The sequence below is a fragment of the Corvus hawaiiensis genome, chromosome 4, assembly GCF_020740725.1.
Source record: "Corvus hawaiiensis isolate bCorHaw1 chromosome 4, bCorHaw1.pri.cur, whole genome shotgun sequence".
In the NCBI taxonomy this organism is placed as follows: domain Eukaryota; kingdom Metazoa; phylum Chordata; class Aves; order Passeriformes; family Corvidae; genus Corvus; species Corvus hawaiiensis.
Window position 1 is genome coordinate 13,377,605 of NC_063216.1, and position 19,167 is coordinate 13,396,771.

The 19,167-nt window shown below is 41.4% G+C and overlaps 1 long non-coding RNA gene across 4 annotated transcripts in view; it reads left to right on the plus strand.

Moving 5' to 3' along the window:
• The window catches only part of LOC125324675, a 170,823-nt gene extending 151,919 nt beyond the window's left edge, over window positions 1–18,904 (plus strand). Inside the window, exons 9-12 of one of the 4 annotated variants that reach the window (XR_007203069.1) lie at window positions 1,837–1,988; window positions 8,918–8,976; window positions 9,539–12,179; window positions 16,741–18,904. This is a non-coding gene — a long non-coding RNA (uncharacterized LOC125324675). Of the gene's footprint in view, window positions 1–1,836; window positions 1,989–8,917; window positions 12,180–16,740 lie in introns of all 4 variants that reach the window. The other 3 variants (XR_007203071.1, XR_007203064.1, XR_007203072.1) reach the window with 3 other exon arrangements.
• Window positions 18,905–19,167: the final 263 nt, after the last annotated feature.

Genomic DNA, 19,167 nt, shown 5'->3' on the forward strand with positions numbered 1-19,167 from the left:
ATTCAATGAATTGGTTTTTTGGCTGAGGCCAGTAAAAACAACCCTTCTCCCAACACTAAACTGAAATGCCTCCAGATACTATCAGTGGTCATCCTTGAGACTTGAAGTGCTTGTTTCATGGACTCATTTTAATCACTGTGTGCTCGGTTCAGCAGTTACCATTTTCTCCTCCTCATTTATTACCATCACAAGGAGATGCACTTAGTACCTGTTTTGCATTGCATTTAAAGAATGTGTCCTTTTACATTTGTCATCCTGAAAATCTGTAACTTAAGGGATGCAAAATCAGCACTAACAACTCCTGTCTCAAATATTTTCAGTAAAGTGAATGCTTAATATTTATCCAGTGACTGCTCAGAGACCAGCACAAGGCTTTATACCACTTAAGTCCTGAGGTTAAATGTTACTTCAGTGATGCATAAAATTTGTATTGACTATCTGCCCTGCACTGAGTTGAACCCATTCATGAATAAGCCTCACAGTACCACTGTGAGATAGAGAATTATGGTCTCCATGTAACAAGTAATAAAACTGAGCCCCAAAGGGCTTATGTAACCACTTCAAGTCCTACAGGAAGTGTATAGTAGAACCAGTAATGAAGCCCAGCTAACCTGACCTGCCATCCTTCCTATTTGGACACCCCTGCACCTGGTATCCTTTCACTATCTTCTGTTATCAACAGCTATACACTCTTTATGTACAGTTTCAACCATCAAATTCTCTTGCAAAGAAACTTAAAACACAGCTGATGTGACCTGTGAATCCTTCTCGTCCGTAAAGAGCGACATGAGACACAAGGCACAAAGGCAGCACAAACAGCACCAGATGGCCTTCGTAACTGGAGCAAGTCAGCACAAAGTGACAACAGGGAGAGCTGTTGTTGTGACCTCCCTTTCTATTTTTTTGCATAATGTTGAGAGGAAGACTATGCAGATCTTTCTGTACTACAGAGAGGAGCTGCTGGTAGAGGGCAATCAGTGCTTTGCCTTTTGTAATCTTGCTCAACATCTCTTTGATTTCCTTTAGTAAATGTCAGGTCACATGTTGACTGCTTGCATTCTAAAGCTAAAGTATAAATCATCTTCTCAAGTGACAGGAACTGTCATTTCTCCTTGCAAAATATTTTTCTAACTATGTCTTATGTAACTGTTACAGTTGTTGACATTTTTCTTAAAAGCCCTGTTGGTTTGACACTCAGGATTCAGTATAAAGCTATAGACTGGGATAGAGAATTCTTCTGCCTTTGCTTGTATCTCTTTGCTTTCTCATGAGCCGAAGAAAGAAATATTATGCCACTCTGAGTCATGCTGTAGAAAGGTGTTGTATTTTTAATATCATTAGAATTTTAAAAGAAGGAGAAAGATAAACCTTAGCATAGTGAAACCAAGAGTTAATATGCTTCAATTATAGAAAGTGGCTATTAAATTTTGATGGGATGCTATGACTGATACTTCAAATAAAATGTTGATGTGGCAAAGTGGGGAGTGTCGATAACAAGTTGAATACTAGAGAAAGGCTGTTGATTTTTATGGAAAATATATATATAAAAAATACATGATCCTTAACCAAAGATGTTCTTGTGGAGATATCCATAGGAAAAAATCAGAGTAGAGACTTCTTATGGCTTGTCTCTACAAGACAGAGACGTCTTGGCTTGTGTCTACAAGAATGCAGCCCTATATAGCTGTGTCTTGGCACAGATATAGGCTGAAAGTACTTGCCCACGTGAGATGTTTTACTGTGCCAGGCTTAAGGATGATACTGATTCCTGCCCCGCTTAAGGGTGATACTCTAGCATTATTAATCTGCTTTCCCTCTGCTCTTTCATGCCTGCAGAAGAAACTGTTGATATGTCTTCCTGACAGGTCTTTCTCAGAAGAAACAGCTGCAAAATGTGGAATCAGTTGTGTGAAATTACTGCTGGCAAGGCCTTTGACCTTCGACTGCTGCTGGATCCAGATGAGTGATCAAAGAGAGTACTTTTGCAGGTATTTCATGTCTTCACCTGTACTAATCTCACTTTAATGAGAAGTAAATTATTCTGGAAAAAGAAGTTCAAGAAACACTTGTGTTCCTTCTGAGGGAATGAGAGTGATCTGGAATGCCAGGAGTTTGATCTTGAGTGGGCCCATTAATCCTACTGCATCCAAGTCCGATTTTTTAGTTAAATTTTAAGCAAGCTAGAGACCTTTATGTTAAATGCAAGATATTTTAAGACACGTTTAGGACTCTGAAGATACACTAGATGTCTGTATTGACACAGTTTTCATCTCTCAAAACCAGCATTGTTTGGTTAAGTATCCTCTGGCTGTCACAGAACATTGCTGAATGTAGAAAGGGAAGTCAGATCTTGATCTAAACATCTCTGCTTTATAATGAGATGCTGTCTAATAGCCTTCACAGCAAACAGTTAAACTCAATACAGACACATGCTAGAAGGGGCACTTGGCCTGTTAAGAGAAGGAGTGAAAAGTGCCCTCCTCATCCCCATGACTGAAGGCCAGACTCCCCACTGAGTTTAGAGCAACCTACCTGGCATCTGTGGCATCTCATGATCATGACTCAGGGTTTACAGAATCACAGTTCCCTTCTTGTCAAAGCCAGAACTAGGATATAGTCCCTGTGAAACAGGTGCCCTGTGTCAGTCTAGGTACTTAAATGATCTTAGCGCTGAAGATGCCCAAAGCTGGTTCATGGGCATTACAAACTTGTTTTCCTCAGCACATAGAGGAGGAACACAATATTTTACAGGTATGGAAGTGAAGCACAGCTGTCTGTTTTAAGTGGATATTTTAAGATGCATAACCTCAACAGATAGGGGTAGATCCTTAAAAGCTTTCAGTGTGGGTCAGCTTGTGACATTTTCAGGGAGACTGACAGCCAAGTTGCCGTTCGCTTTTGAAAGTCTGATGAGTTATTTTAGCATCTAAAGAAGCCAGAAGGACTGAATTTATTTTTCTGAAAACTTGACCCAGGTATTTGCCCAAGATTATGAAGGAAATATGTAGTCCAGTTGGTAAATTAATCCAGCTCACTTAAATTTCTGCATACCCAGAGGACCTTCCTCTCTCCCACCTTGCTTACTTTTCTGTTCCAAAGATTCTTTTGCTGAGTACTTGGAAGGCAATGCAGCTCTTCTGTGCTAATTAAATCTTCCTTTCTCTTGCTGCCAGCTGTAACAGAGTGGAAATCCCAACAGGACTGTCAAAGAGTCCTGTTCTGCATATTAGGCCATACTGAGTCTGGAACCCTAAAGTCTCCAAAGGCTTACTGGATAATCTCTTTTTAAGACCTCTGTTAGTATCAGTTATCTCAAATTGCAAACCACTGTCAAGTCTCAGGAATCTGCAAGAGCAGGTCTCCCCAGTCATTAGATAAAACAACTTGAAGAGAAGGCTCTGGGGAAACCTTAGAGCCCCTTCCAGTGCCAAAGGAGATCCAAGAGAGCTGGAGAGGGACTTTGGATAAGGGCTTGGAGTGACAGGAATAGAGGCAATGGCTTCACACTGACAGAGAGCAGATTTAGATTGGATATTGGGAAGACATTCTTCCCTGTGAGATTGGTGAGACCCTGGCACAGGTTGCCCAGAGAGGCTGTGGCTGCCCCATCGCTGGAAATGTTCCAGGCCAGGTTGGACAGAGCTTGGAGCAACCTGGGATAGTGGAAGGTGTCCCTGCCCATGGCAGGGGCTGGAACTGGATGATCTTTGAGGTCCCTTCCAACTCAAACCATTCTGTGATTCCATGATTCAATACCCCAGGAGATCTGCAAAGAAAAGGAGGATGATTGAAATTTATGGCTGGAGCAAGAAGTCAGAGGGAGCATTACCCCACTGTTTGTTTTAAGAAGTTTTTAAAAGGAAAACTATTTTTCACTGACAGGTTGTTTGAATGATTGAATACACTGTGAGCTCAGTATTTGCAAGGCCTAGAGGAACACACTGATTTTCTGCTGGAAGATTGCAGTCTTCAGCCCTCTCAATATGAAGAACATTGGACCCTGGCTTTCTTGCTGATGTTTCTAAAATGAACTTTAATCAATCTTGAGAAAGGACTTTCATAACCTGAATTATGGCCCCCAGTACTAGATCTTTGATAGGAGAGTGAGCCTAGCAGTACTGATTTTCTCATGCTCAGCATTTATTCTGCTATTTTTTGCCACTTGTTAGGAATGTGTATTTTAAGAAAACCTCAGTTTAGGAAGTGCCTTTTCCCAGCAATTTTTCTGTGTTTAAGTGGAACGTTTTTACATCATTCACATATATTTTTCCTCATTTTGAAGTAAATGATTTTTTTTAGGAACTCCTGGATTCTGAAATCTAAAAATGGAAACTTCCTTCCCTCTCCAAGTATGACACAGCATTTGTCAGTCGCACCAGATGGGGAAGATGAGCCAAGAAAGCAGCATAGATAGTCAACCAATTTTATTTATTCATTTTGATGTTTTTCTGTGAGGAGGCAAATGTGCTTTTTGACTCAATGTAGTGTTTTAAGTCCTGGCTTGTCTGTTTAGAAGAACTTAAGAGTTGGTTTTAATAAAACAGACTGGAGAGATTAGAGAATTTGGAGCCTTTCTGAGAGAACAGCAAATACTTGAAAGGGGCTGCCTTCATTTTTGGCCAAGAAATCCGATGGGGAGTGCTAAAAAACACCCCATAGCTGAAAACAGAATTTTCCTTTAGTGCTCTTTGTGCATTGTGGTTTTATTTGCTGCAGAAAAGATTCTGTACAGTGCTGATTCTCCAAAGCAGATGGCAAACAATGATTAACCAGTTCCTTGCAACTGCTCACTAATGAGCAGACACCAAGTTGAACTAGTTATTCATATTGAATTAAGCTTAAAAAAAATCATTTAGTTATGAGCATAAATGTTCTCATCTAAATGGAAACTTTCCCAGAATCATGCACTTGGGGCTGGATGGATATCTTCAAGCATATTTCTAGTGGCAGAGGGTATGAAAAAGTAAATGATAGTAGAATATGATTGTAGTTCTTAATGTAATTTAAAATTATTCCATTGTAAGTGAAATACTGATGCATAAGGGCGGGACCTCTGATCTACATGCATTTGCAAGCCTGTCCTACACAGCAGTAAGTGTCTTGTGTGGCTGCTGACTCTTACTATGCTGTCTAAAGCTTCTTTTAAGATTTGAGTGGAAGCAGTGCTCTAACAGTAGTATCAAGGATTTTAGATTTATGGCATTAAGAGCTAATGGGAAGCACATTTGCTGTACATTCACATTCCTAAGCTGTTCTACTCACAGCACTTCAAGGCCAAGTGAGGCCTAGGATAGATGAAATTTTTAAAAAAATAAAATAAATAAAATTAATATTGATAATTTGGAAATGGTGTAAATACTGTCATCAGTGAGATCATGATGAAACAGCTGTGTAGGAAGCAGCTCAGCAGAAAAGGATCTGGGGGTCCTGATGCACCCACCAGCCGTGTGCAAGCTGCATCCAGGGCTGCACGAGCAAAAGCACAGCTCAGAGCAGTGATCCTCCCTCTTCACAGCACTTGTGAGACTGTGTTAGAATCACAGAATGCTTTGGGTTGGGAGGGACCCTAAAGCTTATCTCATCCCAACCCCCTGCCATGGGCAGGGACACCTTCCACTAGACCAGATTGCTCAGAGCCCCATCCAACCTGGCCTGGAACACTGCCAGGGATCCAGGGGCAGCCACAGCTTCTCTGGGCAACCTGTGCCAGGGCCTCACCACCCTCACAGGGAAGAATTTCTTCCCAATATCCCTGCCCTCTGTCAGTTTGAATCCAGTCCCCCTTTTCTTGTCCCTCCAGGCCCTTATAACTAAGTAGTCTTTCCCTGTCTGTCCTGTGGGCTCTCTTTAGGTACTGGGACATTTAGGTCACCCTGAAGCTTCCCTTTTCCAGGCTGAACAATCCCAATTCTCTCAGCCTTTCTCCACAGCAGAGCTGCTCCATCCCTCTAATCAATGCTGTGTCCAGTTTGAGAGCGCCCTTGTTCAGGAGAGAGACCAGCACTGTGAGACCACAGATGCACTGACCCAGGCAGGACCACCAGGCTCCTCAGAGCTGGGCCACGTGGCAAGCACAGAGAAGCTGGGAGAGCTGGGTCTGTCCAGGCAGGGAAGAGCAAGACAGAGGGGAGACCTGCAGTGCTGCCAGCAGCTGCCTGATGACAGGGTGGGAGGGTGGAGCCTGGCTCTTCTCTGAGCTGCGCAGCAATAGAACAAGGGCCGTCAGCCATAAGTTGGAACAAAGGACATTCCAGTCGGATCAAAGGAAAATCTTCTAACCAAAGAATGGTCAAAGGTTGGGATAGGTGCCCAGAGAGGTTGTGGGTTCTCCATCCTTAGAGGTGTCCAAGATTCAATTGGGTGTGTGCTTCAGCAACCTGATTAATTAGACCTGCTTCGAACAGGTGGTTGGATGGGATGCTTTCAGGGTCCCCTTACAACCTGAATTATTCTGTCATTCTTTGATTTTTTCACAACAAGGACTAAAACAAAAAAAATATTGCAGACTTGGACCACTGAAAGATCAAAAAGGAGCAACTTAAGTTCCTTAAGGAGAATTAATAGTACTGTACATCTGCTTGTTCACCTTCTGGCATCAAAGAGGCAGGAGTTTATGTAATGAATAGTTACCTCAGCCTTTTTCTGTCTGGCTCTGCCTAAAAGGAAATCACAGCTTCGCTACATGATAACAAAATTCTTACTGACTTCAGGAGGGTCTGAATTCTGCCAGCTTGAATGGGCATCACTGGAGGGCTCTTTAAAGTCAGATAACAGTTTTAATGTGGAGAGAACTTCAGAGAATAGTTCTGAGTTTTTCTGAAAGTGTATTTCACAACATCAGATTCCTTTAGCATGTACACATTAATTTGTGCTAGTATTGGAAACAAACAAACAAACAAAAGGTACTTCTCTCAGCTTTGAACCTGTGTTCCTGTAAGCGCAAGTATTTAATTGAGTTGCTGAAAAAAACAAGGGAAAATTGCAGGGAAGAAAAGCTTCCCTATGATCACCAAGTAAGAAAATATTTCCAAGCTTCGCATAATGTTGGCCAGCTCTGACATTTAGACGGCTCACAGAGAAAGACTGTAAAAAATCAAAACTTTATCAAGTGAGCTTGCTTACACCCTGAAAAAGCCTGGTTTTTACAGCCAGGATAAAAACATACGAACTGCAGTATACAGTGCCCTGGTAGGGCATATGTTCTTTTACTGCATTTGTGACAAGGGGGAAGGGGTTTTGACATTGCTTAGGCTGGCTTTATGCAATGGCACTTGGCAGCAGAGCATATATAGCCCTGGTACTCTTATGTTTGGATGATAAAAAATGTCCAGGGTATGTTTCCTTTTCTTATCTAACCAGCCTGTTCTACTTCATAATGTTGTATATGCTAGTGATTACAGCATTTTTAATTGTCTGGATTATGTGTGAGTACCAATAATGATAAATTCACACTGGAGTCTACTTGGCCCATAAAAATTTTATGCAACTCTGAGGAAAAGTTACTGTTATTAAAGAAACATTTTGGAAGCCAAGGTGCCTGCTTCCACAGCCCAGCCTTAATCCTTTAATGCACTCAGTGTTTTGGATGAGTGCAGGTGTACGTGGTCCACGAATATTTAAGAACAAAAATACTGCTTATGCAGTAGAGGCTAATTTCTGGAAAATAATGGCTGCAGAACCATTTGGTAATTTTCTACCCTGCCCTTCCAAAAGAACAGTCTGGATCTGAGGAGTGTCTGTCACATGTTATTACCAATTCCAGTGTTTGGCATTTGTGGTGATTTTATGCTAATATTAATGATACATTTATGGTTTTCTTCCTCATACATTTTAGCCCCCAGAACTTGTTTTCTTGGCAGTGTTTTCCCTGTAGTCATGAGGGATTTTTACGTATTTGTAGAGAATCTGAGACAATGCATTTGTCCGGTAGCTGGAGTATTAAAAAGCAAGAAGCATAAATCTTGCAGTTCTGAGGACTGGTAATACTGCTTTTAGGATTTGGTAAGACCTTTTTTTTAATGGAACACTTACATGCTTGTATGTGAATCCATTACATGACATACACCATGGTTAGCAACAGCTTTTGTGTGTCATGGCACAGGTTCCCATACACTCCTGACAGTTTATGCATATTCATGAGATCCATGACATTTTCCTGCATCTGCTCTTATCACAGATTTCATTTCAAAGCAGCACTTCATTGATGTAGTACACTGACACATTTTACATATAATTGCTTTTCATCTGGTTGCATGATTATTTTGTGACACCTAGTGGATAAATTGATAGTGGTGCTGATTTAAATTGCTTCTGTTTCTTTTATTCTCCTGATAAAAGTTCTGGCTGGAGACTCAATTCACATCACAACACATAAACTCTCTTGCTTTCTAACATTCTTGTCTTTTTTCCCCCTCTTTAACTTTGTTCATGGAATAACTTGCTCATAGGTGAACAAATACCCAACTCCAATCGAGGAAATTCCAAGAGTCCCAAAATAATGCAAGGTAGTAAACGTTTGAAGATGTCATGGTATTGTTTAGTCAGGCTCCCTATCTGTGCAGTCTGCGATCTTCACACAAGAACTTCTTCTACTGTATCAACTTTTTCTGAGGTGTGCTTCAAGCATGCAGTTCCATTAAGAACCAAATGTGCAATGCATAAAGTAAAAGATTGTAAAGAAGTACTTGTACTTATTACCCTATGAGAACTCTTAGAAATATCTGTTCCTTTTGTGTTCTTAGAGAATGAACTCTGACAAATAATTAAAATACTATTCTATACACACAAAAATATTTACATGAAGAGTCTAGAAATGCCTTAAATGCATGACCTACTTTCACAACTAAGATACGTCTTTTGAAGTATATCTTAAGTTACATGTCATGGATTCTGTGCCTAAAACTTATTTCTCCAACAGGAAAATATTGAAATACTGTCCAGTGTGTTTGCTACCAATGCTGTGGGATAGAAAAGCAGGTACTTCTACATGGCTCTTACTTTTTGTGTTGATAAGGGGAAGGGAATCAATTATTTCAGTTGCACCAAGTCTGCTTGCTGTATTTCTGAGTTGACACTAGTAATGTGCATGTTTCTGTCTTCAGAGAAGGTGTAATCTGCTCCTGGCAGGGCAGATCTTAAATTCTGAAATCTGTCATCCCTGAGCAGGCACAGAACAATAGCTTACATGATAGCTAAGATAGAATTTAGTAGTTTTTAAATAGGAGCTAAGAGGAACCATAAGGCAGATGAATTTGGAGCTAAGAGGTTATGTATTTTTCATATGTGGGGAATTGGAATGGAGCTGTGCACAGGACATGAAGAAATTGATTCTAAAGACCACCTACAAGATTTTAGGTTTCAGCTTGTTACTCTTCAGAGAAAATGTGTTGCATATTTTGACTCCCAAGAGGCTTCACAATCAGAAAATGTAATACTGAGCTGTGTTTTTAATACCAACTGACAAGGTACTCTTTCCCTGTGCTTTTCCTGGTTGCTCCTCGTAACAGTTCTCTTGTGACTTCCATTTATGTAAAATTAGGGCCTGTAGCAACAGCATCATGAATAATGGACACAGAGAGTAGAACACACCGTGGAGCTCTGGCAAAGATCTGCTCGCTCGCTACCACTGCTTCAGCCCAATCATGGATGTTTAACCAGTGAAAGCTTTAGTCTCAGGTACAAAAACTTACACTAGAATCCACCTGTGGAGAGCCCTGGTCACCTGAGAAAAGAGAAGGTTGTGTGGAGCTGAGCACAGGCAGTGCTGTGTGTCTGAGCCCCAAGCCCCGAGCCTGGAATTCAGGTGGAATTCTCTTGTTGCAGCGAGTGCCATGCTCCAAAAGCCTTCTCCCCCTCAGCACACAGGCACAGCTGGGCAGAAGGGCCCTTGTGGTGAAAATGGCAATTTTCAGTGGTTCCCCCCTTGCTGTTTAAAGACTTGTGTAAAGCTGGGCTGGGTAAGGGTGTGCATAAGCCTCTTGGCAGTGTTGTTGGAGTGCTCTGGATGGAAAATAACTGGTCAGAGCAGAGGCAAAGTCATCGTGACAAAGCACAAGTGTATGCTTCTGAAATCATAACACAAGTTGAGACGGGATCCCATCCCAGGGTGATAACAAAGCTGTTATAGTGCACAGGGGTCTGTGCTGGTGACCAAAGAAAAACAGTCACTAAAAGGAAACAGGGAACTCTGTAACTGGCAGTGTCATTAACGGCAAATTCCTGGAGGTCCCCTGATAGGGACACAAAAATGCCTAACAGGGTCAGTAACAATACTTGCTCTTGCAAATGGGCTTGTCTGATCAGGTCTATATCCTCACACCCTCCCCGAGCCCCAAAAGTAACCAGAAACAAACTGCAGCCTGGGTTTGCAGTGCCTGTACAAATGCTTTCTCCGTGTTAATGCATGTGGACTTCCGGGCCTCTGCTGGCTGACTGTCAGGTTGAACCAAGCCCACTGGCTCAACCCCAGACCCCAGAACATTGTTCTGCAATGGAAATTAATTTTAAGCTTCTAACAATATTTTAAAACAAAGATACCACACAGAACAGTGATTTCATGCCAGTTTTCCATATAATGTTATTCACAATTTCAAAAGCTGCAGGCTCTAAAGTGATCATCACAAATGGAACAGTTTGTAAAGGATGGATTTTGCTTGTCTGCCATCATATAAAGCTCCTTCTTCATTAGCACTCAAGTAACTTTATCATGTTTGTGATGATGGCAAATGTAAGGGTGCATTGATGTAAATACAGAATTTTAGGCTAAATCCATGTGACACTAGGTTATTCGGAGCTTTGACCTACTCCTGGCTCCCAGACCACTAATTCACCCACTCCTACTTGTCAGCTGCTTGATCTCACTAAGGGCTAAAATTTAAAATGAAAGCCTTATGGGAGAAAGGCCAGAAGCCATTTTTCTACCAACTATAATTATTGGCACGGCTGCATTCTGCAAAATGAATTTTAGTTTCTTGTTGAGGCTTACCCTGACAGATATTCCCTCTTGGTGCTTAATTAAGTTAGGACTTGCACATACTAGTTTATTGCATGTCTTTTTAAAGAAAAACAATTTCAGAGTGAAAATCCAGTTTTCCCAAAAAGGAATTAGTGGATTGAGATTGGGAAAGGCATTTTTAAAGAAGATGTGGCTCTATTTAATTTTCCCTAGCTTATATAAGGAACTGAAAAAAATAGCACTTTCTCAGTGATGTCACGTAGGTTAGGTGTGACACTGTATGAATTGCACATATTAAAAAGCCAAATCCAGTTGACTTAAAATTCAGATGGCTTCAGAAATTAAGATTCTCTGTGTAGTAAAGGCATTTTCCATCCAAAAAGAATTTAAAATATCACTCAATTCCTTGTGAGATGGCTGAGTATTTAGCTGGAGAGACTGGAAGACTGTGATCCTGACTGTGCTCTGCATCATTGATTGTGCTCAGCTTTCATTTTCACAGGGCTTGAGGGGAAGTGGGAAAGGTGCAGTTTTGGAGAGCTGGACATCACATATCAAGTCAAAGATGAGGGTGTTCAGTTTAAGAGTCCAGTTTTGTGTTCAGAGATGTTAAAGCAAATCCAGGTGATAACCTGAGTTAGGTAAGCTCAGGTCTTTCAAATATAAGGTCCATTGTTCAACATCCTAAAACTAGTGAATCTTTGTGGGGGTTGTCATTAACATTTCATTTTTGTGTGAGTTGCATGAATACAATCCTCCCAGGAGCGTGGAGATAACTGAGGAATGTTTAGGAAATACTGTAAGAGAGGCATTCTATGCCCCTTTTACTGTCTCTATGTTCCAAGAGAAAATAAACCTGACACATTCTCTTTCCTCTTTTCCTAATAAAAAGTGATCCCTAATTTGTCACTGCTTCATCTCCTCTTGCTGGGACCATCTCCAAGGTAATCCAGCCCTTGCACTTCTGCTTTTACACATGATAAGATAGCAAGAGTACCTGTAACATTTGTTTTTCCTAAGATGTACCTCACCTGATGGATTTGCCATTTCCACACAGGTTTCACCTCCCCTGGACTCTGGACTTGCCCTGATTTCTGGGCTTTAGGATCTGGTGGTGGTCATCTCTGCCATGGAGAGCTCAGGGATACAGTGGGGGCAAGCACAGCAGCTTGGCTGGGAAGTCAGGAGATGGAAAGATTGTGCCAGGAGAACAGGAGATTGATCTGTAAGTCCTACAAAACTAATAGCTTGTAATACACTGAACAGTTCTGTGGTGCCTTTCAGAGCTTTTTTTTTTAAATATATCTCCTTAAATGTTTATTTGCTTAAGATCACAAGTGCAACATACAGAGCTGCCAGTGCTTAGCCCTGGTTTAATTTCTGTATTTGTGGAAGCTTTGAGACATTGAGTGTTTCATCATTCCCTGGAATGCCAGCTTTTGTGGCTTTCTAGCATTCAGAGCAGTACATAAGCAAAACACAGACATAAATGCAATAGAAAAATAACTATTTTGTCAGTGTAGGTACTGCAGTTCACGTAATCAGAAGACATGATCCACCTCCAAGAAAAATGAGGTGTATTTTTGATGGAAAACCGTCTTGTCCCTAATGCAGTCCCTTTTGAAGCATGTTTAACATTCCAGGCATTTCACAGCAGAAGTGAAATGCTAACATACACCTATAGAACATGTCTGTGGTGATGCAGAGCACCTTTGGTGCACACCCAGCCTGTGGATCTGCTGCTCGTCAGACCTCCCTACACCCAGTCAGGGAGTTAGAGCAGCTGTCACTAAGCACATTCCATTTTCTGATAACCACTGTAAAACTTTTCTGGAAGGTCGTTTCTATGGAGGAATTTCCTTGACTTTGACATGGTTCCACACAAGGGTGAGGAAGTTCCTGTGCAGGTCTGGCTGGTAGGCAGGCTGCAGTATGTGAGATGGACTTACTTAAGCTGATGTAGACATTTAGCCAGAGAGTTCTGACTTGTTTCACAGCTGCTCCTTTTTCCCAAATACTTGCAAACCGTTCAATAATGACAATGGCTTCACTGAATACATAAAACTATTTATTATAAAGAGCCATGTTGCACTGCCTGGGATGTTCTGTGTAATAAAGAAAGGATGAACAAAATTTACATAACTGATTTTAACAGATAATGAAAACAGTCATTGGCCCCTAAATTCTTTTTGATGTGTAAGCCTTCTACAAATCCAAAAGTGTCATTTTGAACTTCTGTGACTCATAATTTGTGCTGTATTGGATAATCAGGGCCTCCCTCAAAGCCACTGAGGCCAAGTGAGGGTGTACTGTTGATCTCAACAGTGTGTGAATTGCTCCTGTCCTTAAAAGAAATCTCTCTGATGAATCTGAGGGAAATGCTTTCCTGCAAAACTGTGCCTATGGTTTGTACAAAGCAGGACAGCACACCTGACTGCTCCAGCACTGGGGAACACCATGGATGAGCAAACGTCGTGGCCAAAGTTCACTACCCGTTTGTGCTTTATCACAACGGACAGAGCAATAAACTTGCTCCCCTAGTTACAGCCTGGCCTCACTAATGGCCAGGTGAAGATGTGAGCAAGCTGCTGGGCGCAGCTAATACTCTGGAGCTGAGACAGACAGACACTTGTGCAGAGGAGGAGCCCTCCTGAACTGAATCTTAGAACATCCTGTGCATCTCCTCTGAGTGGAGGAGGAGGCTATGGAGGTCTGGTCCTGTAAGTTTTCCCCCATTGTGCCTGCCTGAAGTTCTGGCAGAATCTGTCCTGTATTATTAAATTACAGCAAAGTTTCACAACTGGGGAAAGAGCTGTTGTTTGCCATTTTAGAAGCAACTGTATTTAAGTAATGAGTGAGATCATGAGTACATGTTGTATTTCCCGGGAGTCACAACATCTGTGTTTGTAGAGTATTTTTTGCTTCTTGAAGTTTGCATGCTATTTGAAGGCAGTGTGTCATTTTGGTTATATATAGTTAAAAATATATTTTAAAATACACTGTGTGAAATGTATCACCCATAGATCCAAGGAAACTGAATCCTTCCCTCCTCTAAGTAATCTCTACCTGAAATCTCCAGGAAAGTTACCTGCCATGATACTGCTTTGGCACAACCTTGCCCCAGAAGAAGGGTGTGGCAGTTCTGCTGCTGATCCAGGCCCTGCTGAATTTGGTCAGGAGGCTTCCCTTGGCTGCTGTGTCCACCCTGGCATATCCTCAGCCATTTCCCCCACAGTGCTCTTCCCAAAAATGTTTGTGACGTTTTCAGTCGTGAATCTGTAGGAGCAGAGTGGGGACTGTGCATCACTTAGGAAGCCATGAGACAGTCACTGCATGCAGAGAGATTGGAAACTATTGGTCTGGCCTGCATCCAGACCCCAGACCTTGCTGGGGAATGTCCCTTCCTTGGAGAGCCTCAAGCCCTCTTCTTCCCTGATAATCACAGTGCACTCCAAGAGCACACACCCAGGGCATTTCCTTCTTCCTGGCAGCCAGGGAGGCTTAGCCTTTGTAAATCCTCACGAGGTTTTGGGGGGAAGTACTTTGAAATTGCAAAATTCTTGTTCTGTGCTGTCCCAGTCTGTTCATTAGTAAGGCTTTTAGTTACGTAACAACCCTGCTTTAAAACTGTCTGCTCTCCTGTAACATCACAGAAATAGGAGACTCGGCCCCCTGCCTTTTGCAAAGTGACTGCTGAGGTACTTATTAACATCAGTTCCAAGACATTTTTCGGTGAGCAGTGAGAGTTGGAATATGGAAATGTCATATTTTTCCTAGTATTCAACAGTTGTTAAACTAGAAACATAACTCTTGCCAGATAGTTATTTCTTGTGCCTGTCGTCTTCATAGAAGGAAAACGAACGTGCATTTTTCTTCCATTAAGTATTTTAAAGTTCATCCTTGTTTGGTGACCTAGTCAATTAAAATAAGTTTATGAGCAGCTTGTGAGAGCAGAAGACTAATTAATTTTAGGTGTTAGATAAAGCACATTATTTTCCGTTTTTGTCTGCTAATGAGTATTACTAATACCCATAATAACAGATCTTACAGAAAATAGTGTTACACAGAGTTTATGGTACTTTACAAATAATTATCTCAATATCATTATGAATTAACAAACTACTACTTTTGTGGGAAAACATGCATTAAGGCAACATTATATTAGCACAGCACCTAGAGAAAAGAATCTCTAATATTATTTTCATAGAAAATAAGAGCATCTTTCAGAAATGGTTCATTAAAGTTCACCATTTTTTTGACAGGGATGAACATTTTCCAGTATCCCACCTAGTATTGCCCCCAAAAGTGTAAGTGAACTCCAGATATATTAAAGACAGGCAGTGTACATCCCTAGAACATACTCCAGAATGTTGTTTTTCTTTGGATCTATATTTCTGTCTCTTAGAGTCACTGAAGTCATCTGTAAGTGTAGGTTCTTCATCCAAAATTCCCTTTCACTGGAGTTGGTTCGATCTGTGGGGTAGTTTGGGCTTTTCACTACTGCGAATGCATCCTTTTAGAGCCAGACTGGTTCTTTGAACTGCTTTCACTGGACCATCCAGCATAAAGAGTTGCTATTCTGAAAGGTTACATTGTTTTTATCCTACCACTATAAAGTAGATGCTTACAAAAAGTCTCACTTTGAAGTCACACAATGCTCAGCTTTTCTCCGATTATATTATGTAATGCTGTTCTATTGATATAAGCACAGGGTTTATTTTACACAGAAACCACTTTCTGAGAGGTGACTGTGCAACACACCCAGTCCTGCTGGAACTGCACAGAATTTTAGCTCCACTTCAAATTCTTGGCTCTTAGGAAAAATACTGAGATCTCTGATTTCACACATAAAGAACTTGTTTATTTTTAAATAGTTTATCTAAAAAACAGAGGTACAGGGTAGGGGTGTTTTTTCTGAGGATTATTGGGAGAGTAATTGACTGTGCCAAAAAGATGGTACACAGAAAATGCTGAGATTTAAAACCCTTAAGTACATAGAGAAGACTATCAGGCTTTCTGCTAGAGAGCTTTCCAAAAGGGTTCTTCATAGTGGTTAAGAGTGGCTTCTGGTACCAGTTTTGGGGTTTTTTTACATTGATGAGATGTTGCAGTCTCTCAAGGTATTCCTTTGATATGGTCTAGAAAGAATATCATCCTGTTTGGCCTACAAGGGCTTTGAGGTTCCAAGAGGTGCAGTTCAGGGTTGGACAGTGTTTCCTTCCTTGCAGTGATCTCAGCATGGTCAGAGTTGCACCTGTCCTGTTTTGTCCAGCAAATGGCACCATGTGCAGCTCACAGCAACCAATGACCTCTTTCTACGTGGTCTCAGGCCACTACAGTGAAATGATGTTCAGTTGATGGCGTAACATTGTCCTTTATAGATCAGCACATTGATATCCAGTTTGGTCAGATATCTGCATTCCCCTTCCTTCTCTGCTTTGTTTAAAAATGTTTGTTCCTTGAAGGTGAAGTACCTGATACCTCTCTCTGCCTGTCTCTGCAATGCTCCTAACATTCAAGTTATAAAAATAATAAAAATAATAAAAAATTTATTCTCTTTTCACTGTACTTTTCTCTTGCCTGTCTCTTTTGAGTCGGGGTCCCTGTGGGCCGTGGTGTAATTGTGGTAGTAACAGGTGAATGGGAAAGCTGATGCTCTTCATGTTTCTCCTGGAGAAAGAAGCTGCTCCCTGCTTTTGCACATGCTCTCACCCACCTTACAATTGTTTCAGTGTGGAGTGAAATACAATTGAGACATGTGTTTTGTCTTGCTCCTCTCTTTTCAGGTCTCCACATTAGTGATGCCGAAAGCCAGGGCAGATGGCTTCCATCCCCCTGCAGTGTGACCAGCTGCCCTCAGGGTGAGATTTGCCGAGTGAAACAACTCTCTTGATCCATGTGGGGCTGATGGATGCAGCATTTATTGTGTTCTTTAATTAACTAGCAAAAGGTTAGTTCACTGATTAAGGTAGGGTGTTTGTTTTAAAAGTTTGCTTATTTATTAAAGTAGTGTTTATATTAGAATACAGACTGATATCTCAGTTATTCCCACTTCTTTAGATCTGCCCTGAATGGGAAGTGTTGCTGTTCATCAAACCAGGTGGCAGCGAATAACAAGCCCCTCAAATTCGAGTATAAGTTTGAGGTTACAGAAGCTAATGCTGTAGTGGCATTTCTGCCAATCCCCCTAACCGAGGTCTGTCTGGTACAGTGGCATGTGTTTAATTTGGTCATCAGTTCAGGGCTGGGTTACTACTCAGTTAGGAGTGTTGCTGAGTAGGCCACAATTCCTCACAGTCTTGACAAAATCATTGCTCAGTCTTTGGGGTTTACCTGTGTGGAACCTGGGAAATTCACTTAGAGAACCTCAGCTCTTCCCCATTAGGATAATGGGGGAGTATCTGGAAGCATGTTAAACAATCCCTCTAAGTTAGCATCCATTCTAAGTCATAGTGATGCCTTTCCTGAAGTGACAAACTGGTTTGATAAGGTACAGTCATGTAGGAGCTGGAAGTACACAAGTGCAGTTATTAAAAATGAATGCTGTATCCTGTTTCCCTTGTGTATCTTGTCACTGACGTGACTTCACAAGTTGCAAATCTATTAAACATTTCAAACATGAAACTGGAGCTCATTAAGCAGAATGTTGACTGGTATATAGCAAACTGTTTCAAATTCAAGACTATTAACATTTGTCTCCCAAGTTTTTTGTCTTCTAGGTTGTCATCAAGCAATCCAGCTGCCTGGGAATACAGCCTGTGCTTCCTGTGATCAGAGTGTGACTGTCCTTTGGGGTGAGGTAGTAGGTTGTATAGTTTTAGGGCTATGCCCTGCCTGTCAGATAACTATACAATCTACTGTCTTTCCTGAAGTGGCTGTGATGTCAGCGCTGGATGTCTCTGAAAGACAACGCAGATATTTTTCAACTGTACCATTCTCTGGCTCTGTCTGCATGTTTGGTTCTTGTACACAAATGTCCTTGGAGTGTTTAGATTCCTGTATTTCCCATTCAGGCTCAAAAGCCATTTCCTTCTGGCATTTTCTGAGAGCAGGTGGGGTGTGAGTGCCAGGACACAGAGGTACAACCCAGTCCGCAATGGATTTCCTCACGCGCAGCTGTCTGGGACTGCCATGGGAGTGGCCACTTGGAAACAGCTGATCCATTTCTCCACTGTTTTCTGGCATTTGTCTTCATGTTAAACATCAAATGGCACTTTTGATTCAGCAGCTGTCTAAATCCACTTGGTGTAGGCTGTTTGAGAAACTACAAAGGGATGAGCTGGACAAAGCCCAAAGAGGATGTCTTCCAGTCAGTCGTGTTTTGCCCTGGAACTGGTAAATGCTTGAACCCTAAGTAAGAGGTCTCTTTAATCAGTTTTGGATGCTGATCTAACTTACTTTTTTATTACATATTGCTAGTTTGGGAGGGACAGTGTTTGCCACTGCAGTTCTCCTGTCTCTGAAGTCCCTCCACCAGTTCTGTCTGACTCCCAGGTAGGGCTGTGGGGAAGGGCTGAGAGGTCACACATGGCCTTTCTAAGGCTAAGAAATGTGTGGGCTGGAGAGTGATAAGGTAATTTACTTACAAATGGTGAAATGTTTCCTTCAGAAGATGCACGTGATGCTCTAACAGGATGAGGTAGTAGGTTGTGTGGTTTCAGGGTAGTGATTTTGCCCCAATCAGGAGATAACTATACAACCTACTGCCTTCCCTGATAGGCAGCATAACATCAGTGTCCTAATTCACAGAGAAACAAGAGCTAAAATACACTCCTGATATACTTCTGAGACCAGCAAAGTAAGTCTAGATACAATTGTCGCTATCCTGTCCCTAATAGCTCTAAATTTATATTTTTAGTGTAGATTTTTGATAAGCGCCTGCAAAATAATTATTCTTTTTTAAGTCTTTATCATGAAAAAGTTAATTAAAGAAGTTTTATTTATTTCAAAGTTTGCCTGCTCTCAATCTGTTTCATTTTTGGTTCATTGAGTGGGATAAAGTTACTGGGAGAAATGATTCCAAAAATGCTGCAAACTTGCATTCAGGAAGTTTGTATTTCCTTGACATCTAAGTTTGACTGCAACAAATTTTACTAGCAATGCACTGGTTTAGTTAACCTTACCTCTCCCTCAGGAATCTTGCAATGTTTTACAAATAGTACTAGGTTAAGTCACACAACATTCTTCAACAGGTAACCTTTATATTGCAAGGG